We start from the raw sequence: 24,757 nt of genomic DNA, 5'->3' as shown, positions 1-24,757 counted from the left end.
TATCCTTGATCAATCCACTCCTCGTGTCCTTCATGGCAGCTACTCTATTCCAAACCACTGTCATTTCTTACAACTACAATGGTCTCCTATCTTATTTGCTTCCTCTCTTGCCCCCTAGAGTCAATCCTCCTTCCAGAAATCAAAATGACCTTTGAAAAAGGCACATCAGGTGATTTCTCTCTTGCGTCTAATCTGTCTGCTTTTCACCATATATCCAGAATAAAATCCAAAGTCATGAACCTGGTCTGTATAGGTCTATGTACCCTGCCTGATTCTCTTCTTGACCTCAACCCTACCAGTGCCTACACCCAACACACAACCTCTGCTCTAGACATTCAGAGGTCTTATTGCTCGAACAGGCCAAGTTCATTCCTGCCTCAGGACCTTTGCCCATATTCTTCCCTTTTCCCAGAAATCAACTCCCCGCTCACGCAGCCGAATTCCTCCCTTTCTCCAGGGCTTCGTACAGATGTCACCTCATCAGAGAGGAGTTCTTTGTCCGCACTATTAAAATAGCACACACCCCCGAACTTACACTTAATGTGCACCAAACCTAATCATTCCCTATCCCCACCGTTACCTTGATTCACACTTGTTCATAGCACATACTATGTGTTTAAGATCTATTTATCTGTTTTCCTCACTAGATTGCCAGCTCCAGGCAGGCAGACAGTTGTTTTGTTTGCCACTGTATCTCCCATGCCTTGTATGGGTCTCTTCTTAGCAGAACTTGATAAGCATTTGTTGAATTAATTAGTTAACAACCATAGCATCAGCTTTAGCCCCAGCAGCCTCAGAGCTCCCATTTCCCCCTCCGTCTTCCGTGCCTTTGGGAAAACACGCCGCTCACCTGGAATTGCCCTACAGATAGATGTGTTCATCTTAGTTGAACAAAATGATTAGGTCTCGTATTTAGTGAGCATCTCCATATGGTAGGTGTTATACGCCAAGCCCTTGACCCGCAAGATTCTCTTTAATTCTCAAAACGATGCTATGAGGAAGTTAATTTTAATTGTCCCCATTTTAATGATGAGGAAACTAAGATTTTAAAAGAACTGCCTTGTACAAGGCTTAGATGTGAATAGCCAAACTTGATCCCAAGCGTGCTGACCTCAGAGTTACACTCTTCCCCATCTGCATCCTGTCTTCATCTCTGATGCACTGAACAAGCTTCTCAGAGCTGGGGGAAAAAAAGGTTATTTCCTATTTTTTAAGCTGTTGATATGGTTTGTCTTGTGTTTAAGGAAGACATGCCAAAATCGGGTGAAAAATTTGTGGAATAGTTTAAATGTGTTCACTTAGCACAGTTACACTTCTAACCTACAAGACACACCGAAACCACAATGAGCTATGAGTACTATTTACAAGGTGATAATGGGATTTTTTAGAAGACAGTGGTAATTCATAATGAACTCCAGGTGGGGAGATGCAGTTACAAGACACAAAAGAATGGCATCTTCTTCTAATCCTGTCACTACCCTTCTGGGACCATAGGCATGGCCTCATCTGGCAGTCGTAATTTGGGGCCCCTGGTCGCTGAAAGGATAAACGGCTCTTTTTCACTTGCTTCCCACCTTGTGAGAGGCCTTGACAGCGCTGAAGGAACTTAACCAAGAAGTGCATGGCCTGGGGATGTGCTGAGGGCTGGAAAGGCAAGAGCCAAACCTTAACTGTTGAGTTCAGAATCCCCATCCTTCTGTATCAGTGTCACTGAACAATCAGAACATGGCACAGATGCACTGATTGCATCTCCGCATAAAGGGGATTTATTCTTCTGAGTTCCCACTTGCTCAGCCATGTAGCCAAGCCCCAGTGACCAAAGCTGATTCAGACTTTGGTCACGCCCAGTCCTTTTTCTTTGGGGAAATGCTAACAGGATGAATGTTCTAAGCTTTGCCTTCACTGTGACTCATGCCTTGCAGGATTTTCTTTTGCTTTTCTTTTGCATTTTCTTTAAAGCTAAATTAGGGAGTCAAAACTAGGGTGCCAGTACGACTGTGCAGGTTGCTCACTGCGCAACTCTGGGGGTCACCATTCATGGAGACCACAGTGGGACTCAGCAGCTCTGGTTATGATGCGTTGGCACCCTTTAAGCTCTCTGAAGCTTCGTCTTTTTCCTTTGTAAATTGAGGGTAAAACCTGCCTGATTGATTTCCTAAAGTTGTTTGAAGGGGCAATGAAATAATAGAGGTAAACACCTCATGAATTGCAAAGTTCTTTAGGGAGTGTATGAAGTGTGTGTTGGGGTGAGAAGTAGAGAATTGACTAGCCGCCTTTATATATAATTGACCTTATACAAGCAGAATCCCATTGTTATAAATGGCGCCATTACTCTATCCGTAGATGCAGGTCCTAAGACGACCCTCTGACTCCTTCATGTGAATGTTTATTCAGACCACAAACAAACTGAAAGAAATGAAATTCTTACACCACCCCCTCAAAAAAAAACAAAGAAAAACTATGTGCTAGATAAAGTAAAATAAAATAGCGTAAGCTTGTTTTTTTAAGTGTAGGCTGTTTAACCATTGTGTGAAAAGGCTAACTGAACTCCAAGTGGTCTTTCAGCAGGTAAGTCCATATCCACATAAACTGGATCTCAAACTTTAATCAAGGAGATGACTTTTTCCATCAGATTTTTACAGTAAAATAAATGTTGTTTTCAGAATACATTTGATGAAATGGATATACTAATCAGGAGAAACACAAAATAGCCAAGGAAATCAGACATTCCATCTTAGCGCAAGCACGACGGGCCCAGAAGCAACAATAAAGTCCTGCCAGCAAATCTGATGTTATCACTAGAGAAATAGGAATTGCTTGAGCCATGTTTTGACTCTCCTTATGGAAGAAAGAACAGTGTGCTGTACCCAGGAAATGATTCTAATCCAAGGCTCTGGCCATCTGCATGGATTTTGAATATCAAACTGCTCTAAAATTACATGGAGACAATCACATTCTGGGTTGCCTCCATTTAGTATTTTCAGTTACTGAAAGAGCAGACAATTACAGCTGCTTAGAGTTCTCTGCTCAATAAAAGCAATTCACAGTTACATTATTTTTTTAATTGATCTTTATTCATTAGTGCCAAATGAGAGAGATAATTGGCCTCTAATTACCCTGGCATCCGAGTAAGTAGTAGTATAATTTTCCATTTGGCTCCAAAGTATTCTCCATAATCAAGTCATGTCTCTCTTGCTGTCTAATTTAAGAACCCGAAAGAAGTGAAATAGTGGGGGGAAGAAAACACTTAATCACAGCTCTTATTGATATGTAACTTCTTTCATATATACAGCTTTATTTTGGTTTTAATCAGAATTGAGGCATAATGCGAAGTTCAGGGGAGATGGGAGCAAGGAGCGAACTCTACACAGGAAGAAGGCTCCTCCGTTGTTTATTGGAGATGGAAATTCAATGCTCAAAAACGTTTATTGCTAAGATGGACAGAAAAATAGATACCATCCCACGGCACGCCTGGGTGTTTCTGTTTTGATTAACATCAATTTGATTGCTGTCTAATCCCTTCAGAAACCTCGATAGAGATGTACCACTAATAATTATGATAGCTATTAACTTATATTTATAGAACCCTTTATAGTTCAAAACACTTTAAGGTACATTATCTCATAGAAACCAGAGAGGAGGCATAGTTTCGAGCTTAAGATGCCAGCTCTGGCGTGGGACTGCCTGGGTTCCAATCTCAAGTACACTATTTCCTAGCTTAGTACAACCTTGGGCGAATTAGTTTGTCTCTCTGTGGCTCCTTTTCTTCATCTGTAAACTTGAGATGATAATAGCATCTTCCTCATAGGGTGGCTATGAGGACCACATTAGTGAATATTTGTAAAATACCCAGAATCCTGGTGTATAGTGAGCTCACCATAAATGGTTGCTAATGGATTAGGGTTTCAGAAAAATTGTAAATCCAGATAATGGGATATAGAACAGGAGTTGGCAAACTGTGGCTCAGGAGCCTAAAGTGGTCCACTGCCTACTTTGTATGGCTCGCAAGCTAAGAATAGTTTTACAGTTTTTGAAAAAGAATAATAACTAGTGACGTGAAAATTATATAAAATTCAGACTTCCGTGTCCAAAATAAGGTTTTATTGGCACAGGGCCACACCCATCATTTATGTATTATCTATGGCCACACTCAGTGTGTCGTTGTCTATGTCTTTGTCTGTGGCAAAGCTAAATAGTTGTGACAAAGACCGTATGTCCTGCAGAGCCAATAATATTTACTGCCTGGACCTTTACGGAAAAAGTTTGCTAACCCCTGGTATAGATGTTAAAGTAAGTTATAAGATCGGGACCCCCAAAGTAGTACAATTAAGGAAGAAGGAAACAGAAATCAATTCCCAGTAATAGGAAGAAAGAATTAGAACAGCATGTACTTTGGAGCTACACAGACATGGTTGGAATCCTAGCTGTAAACACATTCATCTGTGTAACCTTGGACAAGTCACTTAAACCTGTTGGTTTCTAGCCCCCTCATCTGGGAATAGATTTTAATAATAATTCTACCTTTCTCACAAGTTTGTTTTAAGGACTGTATTAGGTAACATACATAACACACTGAATAGCCAATAAGTATCCAAAGGTCGAGGATGACACAGAATTAGAAAATACAAAATTAAGTTCAAGAACTCAGAATCCAAGATTCATGTCAAGATTCAGGAGGGACGGAGGTCAGGGTGAGGAGAGACAGGAAAGGCATGTTTGCAAGATGATGAACGGGGCCTGGCTACGGACAGGGAGTCGGGATCTACCTGGATGTTTCTACCAGCGTGACCTCCACCGAAGCCTGCATCTCTTTCCCCACTGGGGTGTGACATAGGCTTGCGGCTTCAGCTGTTTCTATGATCCATATTTATCTCCAAGGGTGTAATCAAGACAAGAACCAAGTTGAGACGGATGGAGGAAATGGATGTGTCCTGTTATGTCTGAGGCACCCGCGGGACATTCAAGTCTACTTAAGCAGCAGGCACCTGGGAATGAGGACTTGAGACAGAGCTATGGCCTGGAAGACACTAGGAGAGTAGTGGTAGTTCAAGTCCTCAAGGCTGAGATGAAGGAGAAGAACACATAGGGAAGGAAGATTAGAAAGCCAGGGACAGAACTGGGGCAGACATGGCTATCTACATAAAGGCCATGCCAATGCCATGTTCCATTGCTTCCTGCCACCATAGAGTCCATGAGGCCGAATGCTCACCCAGCTGATTTAGTCTCTAAACCCCACATGTTGGGGGTTCTGGGTAGCAGAAACCCACTCAAACTAGTTTCAGTTTAAAAAGAGGATGTGCTATAAGGACACAAGGCCACTTCAGAGAATTCAGGGGTAAGAATGAGCCAGATCTTACCATGGACTCTGTTGAGAGGCTGATGGCATCCAACAAATAGACTTCATTTCCTGGGTTCTGAACCAATTGAGAATTAAGGCCAAATGGAAGACCAACTCTCACCTTTTGTTCATTCCAAAATCTAGGTGCCTAAGACAGTGTCCGGTACGTGGTGGGTGCTCAGGACACATTCATTGAATTTGAATAAATGAATGACATTTTTGCCAGCCCAGGCAAGAAGTACTTTTTAACGTAAAAGAATAAGGCCCAAATGATTGAATATCAAGGACCAATGGTAAGTGATGAGCACAGTAAAACCCACTGGCCACTCTGCTATACTTTGCTTTCGTAGCATGTATCACAGTTTTTAATAATATAGTGATTATTTGATAAATATCTCATGAGATTATAGACTTCATAAGGATAGAGGTTGTGTCTGTTTTGATCATTGTCTAGCACAGGGTCAACAAACGTTTTCTGAAAAGGGCAAGATAGTAAATATTCTCATCGTTGCAGGACACGTGGTGTCTGTCGCAACTACTCAGTGTTGTTGTCACACAAAAGTAGCCATAGACCGTATGTATTGAATGGGCATGGCTGTGCTCCAGTAAAACTTTGCTTGTGATGTCGGGAAGCAGGACATATATGTTTCATGGGCCACAATTTGCTGACCCCTGCTCTAGCAGATAGAGTTCAATAAATGCTAAGTGAATGAATATTCTGCATCAACTTAAAATCAGCTCAGGATGGTCTCAAACTGTCTGTACCATACAGACATCAGTGATGTCATTCTATTTGACTTCTGCTGAAAATTCCATCAGACTTTGTTCACTTGATTTGATGGTCAGTTAAGAGGCAGCCAGAAGAAAGTAGGACAGACAAGATGAAAAACAATCTTCCTTTTTTAAAGGAAAGGAGGAGAGTTGGGGCTTCGAGTTTTATACCTAGAACTAAAGCAACACCAGTCTGTCTGAACTATTGTGGCCCAAATATGAGAAAGTTACATATGTGACTTTGTAAGAAGACCACTTGGGCTTTGAGGTCTAAAAGGTCTGAGTTAAATTCTGTCACTCTTTGGCCATGTGATGTTGAGCTAGTGACTTCTTATGACTGAGCCTCAGTTTCCTGATCTGTAAAATGGAGATAACAAGAAACACCTCCCTTGCAATGTGGTTATAAGGATTAGTTAGTGTGTGTAAATGCTTAAATTTGTTTTGGATAAAAAATATATATATACATGCTCAGAAAATATTATCTTTGTTGTTTTGACTCAATTCTGAAACCCTTTCAAAAACTAGATTTGTCCTTCTCCCAAAGAGCTGCAAATAGCCATTTGGCCCCCACCAGCTTTCATGAAAAATTCAAGACCTTTTCAAAATATACACATTTCCTTTGACATCACTACACGATGCAGAACATGTGTGTCGTTACAAAGGCGAAAACAAGGCTTTGTGGCATAAATTATTGATATGTTTTGGAGCATATGTAAAATGGGACATGGGGGAGGGAAATAAAGTGAATAAAGAGATGAACGTGAAAGAAACTCGACTTACAGGCACAATTAAATCCCTGTGAAATAATCCTGGTCAAATAACAGTAATTTAAACAGGCTGACTATAAATTAGAGAAAATTGAGTTCACTAAAGTTGTTTATTGGCAAGTCTGGTGGTGGTGATTCTAAAGCCCTATACCTCATGTTACCCTCAGCAAACAACTGGGCTTATCTTTAACATGAAAATAATGTTGATGTAACTCAGCATATTTTACTGGAGAGCAGAAAGACTATCCGCCTTTTGGGTGTTTTGTAGATACAAGCCAAATAAATTCTAAGAAAATATTTGGTTAATCCCCCTTCCCTGCCCAGACACACACACACACACACACACGCACGCACACACACGCACACACACACGCACACAGGCACACACACGCACACAGGCACACACACTCACACACGCACACACGCTCACGCACGCACACACACGCTTACGCACATTTTACCTATGTAATTAACAAGTTCTTTTGTTTCTCTGGAGCCTCTCAAGCTATAGAGTTTCTCAATTAACATTGGTTCCTGTGAGAAGCATGATAGGTAATCCTTACGAGTGTCCTCACGTGTGCTCTCCCTTCCCTTCCAATTATACATTTCATCTCTCCTTAAAAAACAAGTATTTTTTTAACTTTTTAAAAATCAGCTTTTTATTCTAGGATAATGTTAGTTTTACAGAAAAATTGGGAAGATAGTAGGGAGTTCCTGAATATCCCACACTTAGTTTCCCTTTCTCTTAACATCTTATATTGTATGGTATATTTGCCACAATTAATGGCCAGTATTGGTACCTTATTATAACTGAAGTTCATACTTTATTTAGATTTCTTAGTTTTTACCCAGTGTCTTTTTTATGGTCTAGAATCCCATCCAGGACACCACGTAACATTTAGTTGTCATGTCTTCTCAGGCTCCTCTTGGCTGTGACTCTTTCTCAAACTTTCTTTGGTTTGGATGACCTTGACAAATTTATGGAGCACTGGTTAGGTATTTTGTTAGAATGCCGCTCAGCTGGGATTTCTCTTATGTTTTTCTTATGAATACACTGACCTTATAGGTTTTTGGGAGGAAGGCCATAGGGGTAAAGTCTGGTGCTCATCACTTCCTTTAAGGGTATACACTCCCAATATGGCTTACCACTGTAAAAAGCAAATTTTAAACTTGAGCTGTAAAAACTGCTTCTCCCTAAGTAGACATTTCCTCCAACTTGAGCACAGGTGAATTTTACCAAAATAAATGGATTTCCAAATAAACACAGAATGACTAGTCTTGCCACATCTGGAATATCATTCATTTTAGTTTTGTTTTCACCTTTTTTTTTCCCCCCATCATTCTGTGTATCCTGTCTGGATGATGGAAATACTGTATGATGGTGAGCTAATACATGTCTCTTCCCAACTAGGTGTTCAGTGATTTTAGACTGGCAGCTTGAAAATGGCCATAATGGGAATATTTACATTATGGAAATCAGCAGTCACTACAAATCAGTGCTTTCTCTAAGCGCACAACCCAGAGTTAGGTGTTAAGTATTTACCAGCATGACATTGCTTTTAGACTTCTTTTGAATGCTTATGATTTTTTTAAAAATCTATACCTCTCTTAGGACACCATGCTCTCCTTTGCATTGCAGATCATTGGTTATAAGTCCTAAAATTTCTTCTAGATTATACAATCCTTAAGGGCAGGATAGATATCCTGTTCATGATTATATTCCCCAAAACATCTAGCATAGTATATGTTCAATATTTACTTATCAAATGGAATTAATTAGAAGCGACAACTCAGTTCTGGGAAGTGAAAATCAAGCACACATTTAAGTAATATAATATACTCTTCTTGTGCGTAAACCAAATCAAAAGACAGGGAGTTGGCTGTAGGGTGGCCAGCCAGAAGCTTACTAGCAGAGAAGGAATCTGTACAAGGTGAAAGATGGTGCATACAGCAGTGCTATGGATGGAAAATTGCAGAAGGGTAAGATCAAATTTAGACATAATTAGTTTGAGGAGAACTGATAATATTGGTGTCCTAGTTTTCTTCTATTATACTGGGATAAAGAATTTTCTTTCACAAATCTCTCTGCATCTTCAGAAAGTTCTTCTAAATCTTTCCAATGATTTGGTTTACAGTATGTCAGAATAGGAGCTATAGTGTTTTTCTGTGCCAATCCTGAGGATTTCCAGTGTCAACTAATTGCTGCCTGCCTGCCCACACCTCTTCCTAAGGGCAACCACCCTGTGTAGAGCCACTGCTGCCCACATGGTCCTGTTTTCTCCCAAGTGACCTCGCTTCCATAGCTGATTGGCTCAGGGATGGATATCTGCCTAGTAGGCTGGCCAGTGAAATGTGAAGAAGCTGAGCTGGTGAGTCACATCACTGCTCTTAGCAATTCCACCTGGGAAACATGGAGCACTTAAGCCATGTTTAGAATTGGTAGAAGGAAGTGAAACTGTGCCATGAAGGGGCTGCAGAGTAGAACTGGTGCCACAGCAAGCAGAAGCCATGTTATAAAACAGCAGAATTTTTGAAAAAGCAGGAAAGGTTTTTGGTAGATAAAGGAATTTGCAGCAAATAGAGAAAGACTGAGTTTATTAGAGAATGCTTGTAGCCGGGCCATGGAGCTATTTTAGTTTCTGGTTTAGTAGTTATATTCCATAGTTTTAAAAACAGAAAATGTAAGTAATTTTTACCCAAGGTCATATATAAGCAGCTAGACTTCATAATCCCAGATTTTTCCAAACAGATGGTAGTATATTTGCTACAACTCCCACTCCATGCCCAAGACAGATATGGCTGATTGAACCAGGAACATTTACCATGAACACTGGATTTAGCATCTAAATTCTTCCTGCGTTAAGATCGGAAAAGTCACTTTCATCATTATGAGTTAAGAATGATTTAGTCAGGCTTCCCTGGTGGCACAGTGGTTAAGAATCCGCCTGCCAACGCAGGGGACACGGGTTCGAGCCCTGGGCCAGGAAGATCCCACATGCCACGGAGCAACTAAGCCTGTGTGCCACAACTACTGAAGCCCGCGTGCCACAACTACTGAAGCCCGCACACCTAGAGCCCGTGCTCCGCGACAAGAGAAGCCACCGCAATGAGAAGGCTGTGCACCACAGCGAAGAGTAGCCCCGGCTCGCCACAACTAGAGAAACCCCACGCACAGCAACGAAGACCCATTACAGCCAAAAATAAACAAACAAATTAAAAAAAAAAGGAATGATTTAGTCTAATATTTCTGTTTTCATTCTGCAAAAGTCTATTTCAAAATATTATTCCATAATATTGGTAATAGGTTTCCTCTCAAAATTCAAAAAGGAATCACTGAAATAGTCATCTGAAATCCAAATTAAATGCCCAAAAATAAACTTAAAGTTTTTTGTTTGTTTGTTTGTTCGTTTTTACAGAGTCTGGGCTTCTAATTTTGACCAGCTATAAACATCTTGGATTCTTGCACAGAAAAAAGAAAACCATTTTAAAGACAGAGATATGGTCAAATAAATTAATCCCATTATGAAAATTGTGCTAGAAAATCATGAGGAAAAGACAAATTAATATATGAAAAATGAAAGATCTTCAACAGAGCCGGAAAACCGTTGACCATAGAATGCAAGACTTTTCTAACAATATCAAAGAACAAATGATGAAACTATGAAAACATTGCAAGTACTTTACTTTAGCTTTCAATGAATTGTATGACATGTGATACACAGCCCAATTAGTACTCTGGGTATGTTTTGTCTTAAAAGGCTTCCAAATTTACTAAGAAATGTCAAATCAAACCAAAAAAAAAAAAAAATCAAAGTTATGTAGATATTTTTCAACTTGTATCTGTCAAAGAAGAATTTCAGTTAGACATGAAAAATTAGTTTCTATCATGATGGACAGTATTCCAGGTATGTTAGATTAAAAATCTAAAGCTAATGGATCTTTAAAACAAAAGACGGGTGATTCCTTTAATGCTTTGCTTCACTGTAAGATTCATATTGAAGCTCTCTGTGCTCAGTTTACTAAAGTGAACTCTATGAAAAGTATCATGGGTGCAATTGTTAAAAATTGTTTAATATGTGTGCAAATGCTAGAAATCATCAACAGTTTATAGAACTCTTGATGAGACTAGAAGACAGTGATTTTAATGATGTTGTATACTTTGCCAATACACGTCAGTTGAGTCATGCAAGAGTTTTATAAAGATTTAACTCCAGTCCAAGATCTTCTTGAAGAAAATGAATGCTTGTCAAATATTTAATAATCAAAACAAAAAATGGCAGAATGATTTATATTTTGCACCAATATCACACTACATATGAACAAGCTAAATTTGAAGCTTCAAAAAGTTTATTTGTATCAACTGTATATAATGGACATTTATAGACATTTTTCTCAAACTTACATGGAACATTCACCAAGATGGATCACATTCTGGGCCATATATCACACCTTAAAAAACTTTAATGAATAGAAATCATAGCATAGAAGGGGAATTGCTGGATCATATGGTAGTTCTATTTTTAATTTTTTGAGGAGCCTCCATACTGTGTTACATAGTGGCTGTGCCAGTTTATATTCCTAACGGCGCACAAGAGTTCCCCTCTCTTCACATCCTTGCCAACACTGTTATCTCTTGTCTTTTTGATGATAGACATTCTAACAGTTGTGAAGTGATATCTCATTGTGGTTTTGATTTGCATTTCCCTGATAATTAGCAGTGTGAGTGTCTTTTCATGAACCTGTTGGCCATCTGTATGTCTTCTTTGGAAAAATGTTTATTCAGATCCTCTGCCATTTTTTAAAACAGATTGTTTTTGTTGTTGTAGTTGTTACTGAGTTGTATGAGTTCCTTATATATTTTGGATATTAACCCCTTATCGAATATATGATTTGTAAATATCTTCTCCCTTTCAGTAGTTGCCTTTTTATTTTGTTGCTGGTTCCCTCTGCTGTGCAGAAGCTTTTTAGTTTGGTGTAGTCCCATTTGTTTTTTGTTGCCATTGCTTCTGGAGTCAGATCCAAAAAAAATATTGCTAAGGCTGACATCAAGGAGTTTACTACCTATGTTTTTTTCCAGGAGTTTTATGCTTTCAGGTCTTATATGCAAGTCTTCAATCCCATTTTAAGTTAATTTTTGTGCATGGTGTAAGATAGTAGTCTAGTTCATTCTTGTGTATGTGGCTGTCGAATTTTCCCAAGATCATTTATTGAAGAGACTGTCCTTTCCCCAGTGTATGTTCTTGCCTCCTTTGACGTAAATTAACTGACTGTATATGCATGGGTTTATTTCTAGGCTCTCTATTCTGTTCTATTGATCTATGTGTCTGCTTTTATGCCAATATCACACTGTTTTGATTACTATACCTTTGTAATATAGTTTGAAATTAGGACGTGTGATGACTCCAGCTTTGTGCATCTTTCTCAAGAGTGCTCTGGCTATTAGACATCTTTTGAGATTTCATATGAATTTTAGGATTGTGTGTTATATTTCTGCAAAAAATGTCATTGGAACTTCGATAGGGATTGCATTGAATCTGTAGTTTTCTTGGGGTAGTGTTGACATTTTAACAATATTAATTCTTCCAATTCAGGAGCACAGAATATCTTTTTATTTATCTATTTATTTACTTGTGTCTTTTTCAATTTCTTTCATCAGTGTCTTATAGTTTTCATTGTACAGGTCTTTCACCAACTTGGTTAAATTTATTCCTGGGTATTTCATTCTATTTGGTGCAATTGTTTGTCTTTAAAATTGTTGCAAAATATACATAACGTAAAATTTTCCATTTTAATCATTTTTAAGGGTACAGTTCTGTAGCATTAAGTACATTCACATTGTTGTACAACCATCACCACCATCCATCTCCAGAACTTTTCATCTTCCCAAACTGCAAGTTTATACCCATTAAACACTAACTCCTAATTTTCCCCTCCTCCAGCCTCTGGCAATCACCATTCTAATTTCTGTCTCTTTTGAATTTGACTGATGTAGGTACCTCATATAAGCGGAATCATGCAATATTTGTCATTTTATGTCTGTCAAAGTTTAAATTGTATGTTCCAGTAATATATTTCAAAGTTTTATCCCATCCTGTTTCCAACAGGACATTCATTATACAGAAGAAAGGAAAAGTTGTACTTTGATAAACATTTGGCAGTGGTCAATTTCTGTGAAGCTTCTTTTTCCTAGGTGAAAAATTAAGTTAAATTCAGAAAAATGCTAGCAGCTCTCAAGGAAATAGAAGGTGATACTAGAATAATTTACGAGGGACTTGAAATCACTCCTGAGCCCTGGGATACTTCTGTCAAATATGTAGCTCGTTGGGCCGTTCATAATCGTGTCTTAATGCTTGGAATATGTGTACTGGCTTGTTATAGGAAAGTAGCATTACTTTATCAAACAATGAAATTATATGGCAACTCTAACATTTATAGTACTGAAGTTCAAATCATTCCCAAGATGACTGATGTTGCCACTATACAACGAACATCAGTGTTTCCTGCTAGGAAGAAAGATGGGTGGATGGATGGATGGACTAGATTAGATCTAAGTTTACATAATATACATGCAGGCCGTGGGCTGTTCACGTTTCTTCATCCCTTTTTTTCTTCCAAGAGAAAAATCAAATATTTTAAAATGTATCAACAACCAACTCATTCTGTGATTATACGTTTTCTTGACTCTCCAAAAATTATTTACATAACCTCTGCCTGTAAACACCTAAATACAAGTTTGTGTGTTTATAAACAACCAAAGGACTATGGACCAATGTGAGGAAAATCAATAAACTTCTAATCAAATCCCTCTGAACAGACATTTTGGTTTGCCTTGAGGTTCACCAGAGGGTAAAGGAAAAAAAAAAATGTTAGTGGGGGAGAAGGTGAGAATATGGAAAAAATACTAAACAGAGTTTCAAGTTTTAAAAAGTCCCTGCAATTATTGAAAATGCAGAAATGAAAGAAGAAAAGGAAATGGCTGCTAGTGGTGACAAATTGTAGAACTAAAAGAAAGTTTAGCATTCACATCACTATTTGATTGATACTTTACAGATGTCACTGAGGCTGGGGGAAGGGTGCATGGGACTCACCCAAGTCACAGTTGCTGATAGTGTGGGCCCCAAGCCAGCCCAGTTCTTTTTTGCTCCATCCCACATTGTATCCAGCCCACATCTGGTCATGCAAAACAAACAGAGCTTTCATTTATTTTTCCCTTCATAAATGCAGGAAGTATCTGCACTTGCAAGGAAAATATTTATGTATTTTTAAAGTGGATTCTAAGACCAATTGAATATACAAATTAAAACAAATATATATGTCTGCTGGCCAATGCCTCTCTGAGGCCCTAGTTGTGCTTTACACATGAAAACAGGCTAAACGTTTTAAGTCTGAGGAAGTAGGGTTTCATTCGATTCTGTCATCTTGTTTTTGAAGGAATTTATGCTCCTCCCTGCCTTTTCCATTCATTTCATCAAACGATGATACTACATCAGCAAAAACCCAACACAATGGAACGAGGTGCAAGGCAGAAGTGATTTGAAGACCTTCAAGTTGTGTTTCAGTTGTTTTTGAAGAAAAAGGGATGGGTGGTCAGTGAGCATTTGTAGGATTCCATCTGCATTTGAGCACAGGATTGTAGACTTGTTAACTCACAGTGTCACACAGATTTGGAGCCTCATTTTTCATTTAGGAATGGCCAACCTAGCTTTCTTTTTCCATTTGAAGGGAGCAAGCACAAAAGCCTGCCATGGGCCCACTACAAAAGAAGCTCGTTATCTCAAAACCATATGACATCCTCGGCTCCATAATCAGAATAAGCTAAATAAAGAAAAATAATGGTAGCTCAATGCACTTTATAAGCATGATTAAAGACACTGGAGGTGGGGAAAAAATAAGCTTGGGTCTCTGAGGTTTCTAAATTTGAATGGACTTTCAACCTTATGGCTATGAGAGGTTGCAGCCCTAGTGTCTTCTCCACAGCCATGTTGATTACTTGGTTAATGTAAACTCCAAGGAGTCTCAATAGTTAGATTAAAGAAGTAGCAGTAGGTCATGTTGAGTTTAAAATTAATTATGGAATTTAATCATCAGTAACAATAATACAGTTAACCCTTGTGATATTTTCCAAAGGCCAAATAAAATAAAATGTAATAAACAGAAGTCATGTAAATATTTAAAGACGGGCCCCTCTAGTCTAGACAACATTGGAGCTCTAAAAGGAACCATTTAACTAATGTTTGGGTGGTTTGTCTGCTGTTTTCTCTTAACAAGCTTGTACACACATAGTCAGTCCAACGTTAGCCTCTTCATTCTGCTTATGTTCATTGTCGCCTGACTGCCACCAAGTTGGGACAAAGAACAGCCATCAATAATTGCTGTCATAGGTGGCTTTGGGCCACAGCTGCAAGTTGGGATCTTCCTCTGACCCCATCCACAAGGCTGGCTGTGGTTGACCTTGGTCAGCCTGAAACCTGCTCTGTAGAGCTCTCATTCGGCTTGGTCTTTAGACCCCAGGCCTGAAAGCTGTCAGGGTCAGGGCCAAAAATCTCATGTACAACTTACTGTTCCCACCAGTGTGGTTCTGTGAGCATTCCCCTGGCTTAACAAGAAGCCATCTTGCTGATGAGAGAAGTTTATAACATCAGTATCTTGTTCTTGTTGTTGTTGTTAAACTTTAGCCTTGTTGGCTTTGCCACAAAAAATATATCTCATCTCTATTCCTTCCGGGACGTGGAGTATAATACTTCCACAGTCTACCCCAATCCATGATCACTATTATCTCTCACTCAGGTACTAAAATGGCCTCCTTTCTTACTGGTCTTTTTGCTTTCATTCTTCTTCCCATTCACCTGTGATCTATTCTTACTAAGCAGAAAAAACAAAAATCATTTCTTCAGAGTATAAATCAGAGCACATTTGTGTTTAAACTTTCTGATATGTCCCTCACAATAAGCTTCAATGCATTTCCTAATATTTACCTTCATCTAGACCCAGCACCAGCTATAAAATATGGAGCCCAAAGCCAAATGAAAGTATGGGGACTTTGTTCAATATTATTGCAAATTTGAAGATGGCAACAGGAGAGTATTAAAACAAATGTGGGGTCCTTCTAATCATGGGACCCTGTGCCACTTCGAGGGTGACCCAACCGTGAAACCAGCCCAGTGTCCACCAGCACCATCACCAACCCTCTGACATATTGTATTCATTTTGCAGCCAGTACGTTGGAGCACTGAATCCTATTTTGGAAAATGGAGTTGTACACACACACAGTTCCCATCACTGTAGAGCGTAGCTGGGTTTCAGAACATGCCTTCCTAGCATTTTCCCTTTACCGTAGTCACTGTGTCTTCAAGAACTTCTTTAGAATAATAGAGCAGTCCCAGTGGTATTGGCTATCGCCTCATACGGGCATGGGGAAATCAAGAAAATTAGGAATACTTCACTCCATACTTTTACTGGTATATCCACAAGAAAATATAATCAATGGTAAGAAAGCAAATTTTGTGATGGTTACCTTTCAATAAGAAAACAGCAAGATGCCACAGAGAATAAAAACAAGGAAACTGCTAATACAGAAGGATGGCCTGGCCAGCGTAAGGAGTCGATAGCAGGGTATCTACCAGTTATCCAAAGCCTTTTCCTTGGCTTGGCCCTACTGCCCCATTCCCTGCTTTGTGGAGTTTGTCTGGTGTTGAAGTCACTTTAGCACTTCCTTGAACATGATTTTTTGAAATAATAGTAGTAATAAGAATAATATTGTGCTTTAGTGAGCTCCTATCATATACCCAGCAGTGTACTAGGTGTTTTACTGACATCAGTACACTTTGGGGGGATACTGTTGTACCGATTTTATAGATGAGCAAAATAAAGTTTAAAGAAGTTAGGAAATCTGACCAGTGAGCAACACTGCAGCCAAACCCATGCCAGCTGGGCTCCTGTGCCTGAGTTCTTCCCTATACCATGCAGCACCTTGCAGATGTGTTTCTGAAAGTGTGGTCAATGGACGACTTGCCTCCAGATCACGTGGAGATTGTTAAAAAGACAGAGAGCCTTGCCTAAAACCTAGAGACTTTGATTCTCCATGGTTGTGGCCTAGAATGTGTGGCAGGGGTGTTGGGGGGGAGCAAGTCCCAGGTAATCTTACGCACAGTGATTTGAGCCTTGCTGCTCCAAGTATTTTCCTCTTTACTGATCTGTTTTCTTAAGGACCCTTCCACGCTGTCTGGAGGTGCCTTCTGAGTGCCCTGGCACTTCTTCCACTTCAGCTAAATGATGCGATAGACCTTGGCATGGCATAGCATGTTTTAAATGCCAGTAGGCTCCGCAATTCCACCAGACACACAGTAAACAAAGTTCAATAATCCCATACAACAAAACCTGAAGCAGATCATTTTCCCGCACATGATATGAAACGAGATATGCAAAGCAGGGTCCCTAATGCTACGATGTGCACTTTGCATCTTCCTCCATGCCTGGCCGGTCATTTGTTATAATACATGTGACATTCCACAGTGCAGCCTAGGGCTCTGACGATCGTCAGCTGCACAGAAGAGTGAAACAGAGAGGATGATACAAAACAGGCCCTGAGATAAGAGCCATCCTCTGACCTAAGGGCCATTTGCAACACTGCATGATCAGCACCAAATTCCGTAAATTACCCTGAGCTTGAATCCGTTCTGAGATCCTGCCACTAAAGGAGATTGCAGTCTTACTACGTAACCCCTTAGCCTATATTTTCCTCCACCACATTCATACTTTGTCGTTAAATTCCAGCCTATACTTACTTTCCAAATACCAAGTCATGATGTCATGTTACTGAAAGTGCCTTCTGTTTTACTTACTTACACCATTTCACACATATATTCATCCTGTAGGTTCTCTTGGGTCTCATCTTCTAGGAAAACTGACACAGGTTTTGTTTACCTCTTACTAGTTAAAAAAAAAAAAGAAAGGAGGAGGCCAGTTACTGGAATCATCAGCTGCCTTCTCAAGGCAGAAAAGAAAGATGAAATAATGGAATCTGGCCCCGGGATGTTTAAAAAATAGCATGGAGGAAAAGTAAAAACATTGCCCGGATTAAGAATCTTACACCAGAGATCAGGAGTTTGCCTTGTGAGGTCAGAATTCATCCAAGTACAAATAATAAATAGACGAGAGAGAAGCATTGTCAGGTTTACATTTTCCAATTAGCATTCGGAACATCAAAGCTCTGAGAAGGTGCCTTCCAGGCCTGAGGAAGGGGGACTCATGTGGATACAGCATGTCTCTCCGCGGGGGACTCTCACTTTCAGAGGTCTTTGTTTAGAGTCCTTTTGCCACAATTCAGCCTCCCCAGCCACTTACACGCTCTGGCCTGCAAATGCCTCTTATCACAACTGAGCATTTCTTATCTCCAAGAGGATTGAAACCAGAGCGCCTTCGAAGGATCCAGGGACTGTTTAAGAATAGCAGAAATTTAGCCTGACCAGACTTAGAGAACGGAGAATCCTCAAAGACAGAAGAAAAGTTATCTGCTAATGGTCAGCATTGGCCCTAAGCCCTCGTTCTTCCTTTCAGCTATTCACTCTGCTTGATTCCATTAAACCTCAATTATGGCTATCATCGTTTTCCTTTGAAGACCAAGGGCTGGTTTGGGGGGACAAAGGCCTTTAATCACTTTTCAAAGGTCTCGTAGCATGCTTTAAAGATGCCTTATTTGGAAAGCCAAAAGAACTATAATCCAATGAGTTTGGTAACTTGAAAATGTTCATTTTTGAACAGAACAAGAAAGGCGTTTATTTTCCCCAAATATATAAACATAATAAATGTCAATAAGAAAGATTAATGGGAAAGACATGAACATTATAATGGCACAGGAAATAGAAATATAGAATGATAACGCCAGTATCAGACAACACATTAGGCACCTAGGTGTATGGACCATGGCTTAAAACACATGGATATATAATTTCTTTGTACGCTAAGACACCTTTGTTTTAGTATGGTGAAGTGAATTTACTTCCTGTCAAAAGAACAGTAGTGCTAAGGAGTTTTGTTTGGCATCCAAGTAAATTTGTAAAAAGGTGAAGGACGTGCAGGCAGCAGGCATACATCATTAGTATATTCTTCACAGAGTATCAGTGCTCTGCATTGTTTCCACAGAAGACACTGAAGTTATGTAAATAACATTACCCTAAATCCCTAACCAGAGCTATTCATATAAAGTCCTTATTGTAGCTATCTCCCTGACCATGACCATGTAGCGTAGAGATATTGCATTGTTGACAATCAGATAATATAAATTACATTTGCTCTGAAATAGCACTGGCTGTTGCTTTTGAAGCCAGCCAAGGTCAGACTTACAAGATGGAGAACATATGCCCATATGGCTTAAGAGCTAGATTGCTATCTGCTGAAAACCTAAATTCCATGAAGCTCTCTAGAAGACGGATGCTAATGGAAAAACCCCACATATTCTTGCTTGTAAGGTAGTTAAATTTGCTTGCCCTGGGAAGGCGCACGGCAGTTTTTCACCTAGTGGAACTAAAACTAGAAAAAAAAAGGAATTGGGCATATGCCAGGAAAATGGAGCCTGTACTAAGCAGTTTCCATCCACCACCACTTGGGAAGACCGAAATGATGACTAAAATAACACCTTTAATTTTTGCTGTGCTGCCTATGTGCAAAGAATTTCATATGAACTTTCTCTTATAATTTCAGTTAATCTGGTAATAAATGTGCAGGTGACACAAAACTAAAAGGTTTTGGTAACAGATAGACTCCAGGAGGGTCATTATCTAACAAGATTAAGTGCTGTGGGGTAAGTGTAAGGACCACACAGGCAACTGTGTTCATGTGAAAGGGAGATTCAAGACCTGGCAGAAGCGCTGACGGTAGCAACTCAGGGGTACTGGTTGATAAAAAGCTCAGTTAGAGTCACTCATTACTGTGGCTGGTGAAAGTGTGCCTTCCACTAAAGTGGAAGCCTCTGTTACTAGGGTCTGAAATGAGAAAAATGTCCGCCCGCTCTACCATCCCCAGAGTACTGAATTCCAATCTGGGTCCCCTACTTGATGTAGGCCTGCTATGCTTGCTATGTGCCAGGCCCTATGCCGAAGCCTTTATGCATATTATCTTGTTTAAACCTCAGATAATCAGTAAGGCAGCAAATGGCAGGTTAGAGAGTGCAGTGGGCATCTGCCTGTTGGCCTGCCCAATATTCATTCCATCCTCTTTCTTTGGGTAACTACCTCTCCATCATTATGTACAGGCTTGGTTGAACATCAGTCATATTCCAGACCAAAGGGTGAGAATGTGAATCAAACCAAACCCATAGCATTACCTTTTCCAGGTATTTGAGCCGTGAATGGAGTATAACGAGGACAGAAAAGAATAGAGCTGATAACACCCAACATCAGTGCTCTGAAGAAATGGCCCTACTGCTTTGGTCCCCAAGCTTTGCTTGTTACTCAGTTTTCCAGGGCCTGATTTTTTTTTTAATCAGATCTCTGAGCCAGTCCATATACTTCTAATAAGTGCACTTTTTTATTGTTTAATTCAGCCAGGTACTATTGCTTATTATAAAGAACATCAAGTGACTTGCATCAAGGTAAACAAGTCATTCAAACCTTTCAGGCTCACTCCAGAACCCACATAGTTAACTGCTGCTCTGGTCCAGCACCAGGCCCTGCGAGAGGAGAGCTGGCAAACTACATGGAGGAGAGAAAAGGGAGAACCAGGAGGGAAGGGGATTGGAAATCATGTGTAGACCAGTGATGGAATGAGATTGTTTTTTTCTGGAGAAGGATTGACACGGAGATAAGTAAACATCTTCAAATGACTGAAGGACAGTTATTTGGAAGAAAGATGAAAGATGGATGAGCTATAGTCATTTATTCATTCACTCTTTCACAACACAATTTTATTGAAATGTGTCAGGCGCTGGGGTTACAGAAGTAAATAAACACAATATCTGTGTTCTCATGGAGCTTGCAATCTAGTTAGAGATAATGGACAAGGAACACATTTTAGAAATGAATTTAGCAAATGACAGGAGATGGTAAGTGCTATGAAGAGTGGTGGTGATATTTGATATTTGGTGGTAACACGAGCAAAAACCAGTATGAAGTGAAGGAGCCAACCTCAGGGCTCCCTGAAGGAAGAGCATTCCAGGCAGAGGGAACAGCCAATGCAAAGGCTTTGTTTTTTTCAAGGGATGTCCAGGAATGAGTAGAGAGTGGTGAGTGGGAAGAGAATAGTTCAGAGAGAAAGAGCCAAGGGTCAGTTCACATCAAGCCTTGTATGGCTACAGTATAGAGGCTTTGTAGAGCTGCCAGAAAGTTTTGACCAAGGGAGTAACATGATAAAATGTATCGGGGCGGGGGGGGGAGCAAAATACATTTTTAAAAATATTTTATTAGATTATAGTTGATTTACAATGTTGTGTTAGTTTCGGGTGTACAGCAAAGAGATTCAGTGATATAGATATATATATATATCCACTCTTTTTCAGATTGTTTTCTCATATAGGTTATCACAGAATATTGAGTAGTGTTTCCTGTGCTCTGCAGTAGGTCCTTGTTGATTATCTGTCTTATACATAGTAATGTGTACATGTTCATCCCAAGCTCCTGATTTATCCCTCCTCCCCGCCACATTTCCCCTTTGGTAACCATAAGTTTGTTTTCTATATCCATAAGTCTGTTTCCGTTTTGTAAATAAATTCATTTGTATCATTTTTTCACTAGATTCTACCTATGAGTGATATCATAAGATATTTGTCTTTCTCTGTCTGACATACTTCACTTAGTATGATAAGCTCTAGGTCCATCCATGTTGCTGAAAATGACATTATTTCATGCTTTTTATGGCTGAGTAATATTCCATTGTGTATATATGTACCACATCTTCTTTATCTATTTATCTGTCAATGGACATTTAGGTTGCTTCCATGTCTTGGCTATTGTGAATAGCAGAATGTATTTTTGAAAAGCATCCCCCTTGGGTGATATAGAGACAGCAGATGAAGGCAGGCAAATATGAGAGCATAGTAAGCAGTGAGCAAATTATGGTACCAGGCTTGAGAATGATGGGGCTCATACTAGGGTGGTCAGAGTAAAGATGAAAAGTGATGAATCTTGGTATAAATTTGAGGGTGGATCTGATGGTGTTTGCCAATGGATTGAATAGCGAGTGTAAGAGACAGAAAAGAGTAAAGAATGACTCTCCGATTTTGGACCTGAGCCATTGGATGAGTGAAGGTTCTATTTACTGTGTGGCCTTATAGGGTAGAAATAGGACTGATGGTAGACGGACTGGGATGTTATGTAAATTAGGACTTTCCAGCAGTCGTATCTGGCAAAGGAAGGAATGAAGTGATTTAAAGATGATGAGTTTCCCACACAGGAGGCTGGCACAGGTAAGGAGGACAAGTGTTTGGCAGAGGCTTTGTAAAGGGGCTCAAATGCCAATAAGGGGTGGAACTAGGCGACTGCAAGCGTCCTTCCAATCATGAACTTTCGTCAACTATGAGCTTTACAGAATTGATAAGTAACTCATTACCCATTACCGTTCATGCAGGTAGAAGGGAATAAAAATACACAGTCAAATTGTATTTTGCTGGTTTCAAACTTGGGCAAATTAGCGAGGGCGACATTGGCTTCTACAGCCCATGACTCAGTTCATTACTTCAGCATAGGACAATCCCTTTTCAAAATCAGAACACCCTGGGAAAACAATAGGGTGTGGTTTGTTATTGTTTCTCTTTCCTTTTCTCTTCTCAGTGTAAAGCTGGAAAAGTCTATGTGTGTATGTAGTCTGGTAAGGTAGCAGACTATAAAAGCAGTGGCTGGGATCCAGTGACACTTCATTCCCTGTGTTAGCCATCCTTGGAACTGACAGATTATATAGGGGACCCCAGACAAACCAAAGAGAAGAAAGAAGAGCCAGGCTTGCTGACTTTTTATTTTTTAAAAGAGAAATAACTCCTATAAATTCAACTGAAGTGCACCTGGAGTTCCGTAAGGCACATTTAAAGCTGATTCCACAAATCCAAACTCTTGGTTTCCCTAGACTGGTTTTCCCAAGTTTAACGTTCCCTTTCTAGACATGCTACAGTTCCCACTCCCAGCCAAGGAGACCTGGGACAAATCTCAGAGTGGAAAATACTCCCCCAACCCTTTCCCATTCATATCTAGTGCAGAAGAAATCAAGGGGGAAGCACACCATGATTTATTTAATTTTTTATCCTGCCCATCCTGTCTTTCTTGGCTCGTTTCTAAGAAAGAACATCCCCCTTTCCTTGCCAGGACTAACCTGAGAGCCTGTATCTATCTGTGCTTGGCTCCTATGGGAACTTGCCTCCCCAGCCAGCTGCTCTTTCTGTCTCCCTCCCATTCCATTCATGCTCTTATTAAACACCTTTGAGCCTCTGTCTGACTGTGTGCTAAGCATGTAACAGGAAAGATGCCTCTCCATCCCCACCCAGCACTCTAGTTCCGGTCAGTGGAGAAGGGATTCCGGCCTAACTGTGAGATCTCTAAGTCTGAAGCTCCTTGCAGCTCTCGGTCGTGCTAAGGCTGGATGCCAGTGTTGATGGTCCTTTGAGTAGCAGGGCACCACCAACACGTCTTGGAAAAGCAAGGGCAAGTCCAGACATGAGTAAGAGTAGGTGGAGGAGAGCTTACCTGCTCATCGTGAAACACTCACCAGAATTTATGAGCAGCTGGGTATTTGGTGATGGGGGGGTGGTGTGTAGGCTGCTTGGGGGGGTGGGGTGGTGATTATGACCAGCAAGAAAAGTCACGGGGATGAGGAGTGGTCAATCAGACTGTCGGACCAGGGATGTCAAACACCGCATCTGGTATCATTATCGGCTATGGTCTGTGATTACCCAAAAAGTCAGTCAAAGTCTACTGCTCCTCATGACATTTCTGTTTAAAGTGCTTTGGGGGAAGGAAGAAAAAGGAGTCCGGTCCAGGATGGAGGTGGTGAGAGAGGGTAGCAGTGCCAAAAGACAAGACCAGAAGCTACACAGAGAGAAAGCTGAGGCTGCACAGAGAGACGGCAGCAGGACTGCCCCAGCAGCCGCTGTGAGCGTCAATATGATCCCCCCTTTTCCATCAGTTTACTTTAAAAGGGAGACTTTGAAAGTGGTAGAATGATCGCATTACATTGGGATGCAAAGGATAATAAGATATTGCATCCTGACCTCCCTAAACAGACTGGTATCTTCCCTCTCTTGGGTACCCACCCCACCCTACTTTATTTTTGTACCTCTATTAATAACACCAATCCCCTCATGCAGCCTTTACACCTGTACGTATTTGCCCATGCCACCATATCATGAGTTCTCGGAGAGTGAGATTCATTCATTCAACGAACATTTATTTAGCACGTGCTATATACCAGGCACAGGGATAGGCTCTAGTCATGCATGGATGAATAAGACACGGGCTATGGGTTTGTTTTCAGTGAGCTCTTGATCTGGAAAAACAAAAATAAAAAGGAAAAATATTTTCTCTTCATTCCTTCATGTGCCTGGAAGAAGATGGGTTCATGGTAAATATTTGTTAAGCAAATACCTGTGTTGAAAAGGGACATAAATTAGGCTATAAATACATCCAATAGGCAAACCACTGGAAAGAAAGAAATCTAAGTTATTGGGTGACACTGGAATGCACTTCTGTCCTTTGGAATTATACGGATAGTAGACACTACTTTGTGTGAGGAAGTTGATCTGTGTATGTTGTACCTTTTCTTGATGTTGCTCCAGTATTTCATGAGAGAAGAGCTTATCCTCAGTTCTTCTCTAAATATCACCCCCAGGAGCCCAAAAGGATGTGCTCTCTGCATGCCATTTAAAAAACCCAAGACAATAGTGGAAATTAAAAGCTAAAAACCC

This window comes from Eubalaena glacialis, chromosome 7, assembly GCF_028564815.1.
Source record: "Eubalaena glacialis isolate mEubGla1 chromosome 7, mEubGla1.1.hap2.+ XY, whole genome shotgun sequence".
NCBI classification, from domain to species: Eukaryota; Metazoa; Chordata; class Mammalia; order Artiodactyla; family Balaenidae; genus Eubalaena; species Eubalaena glacialis.
The sequence above is the reverse complement of the archived record's forward strand: the minus strand, read 5'-3'. Positions refer to the sequence as shown.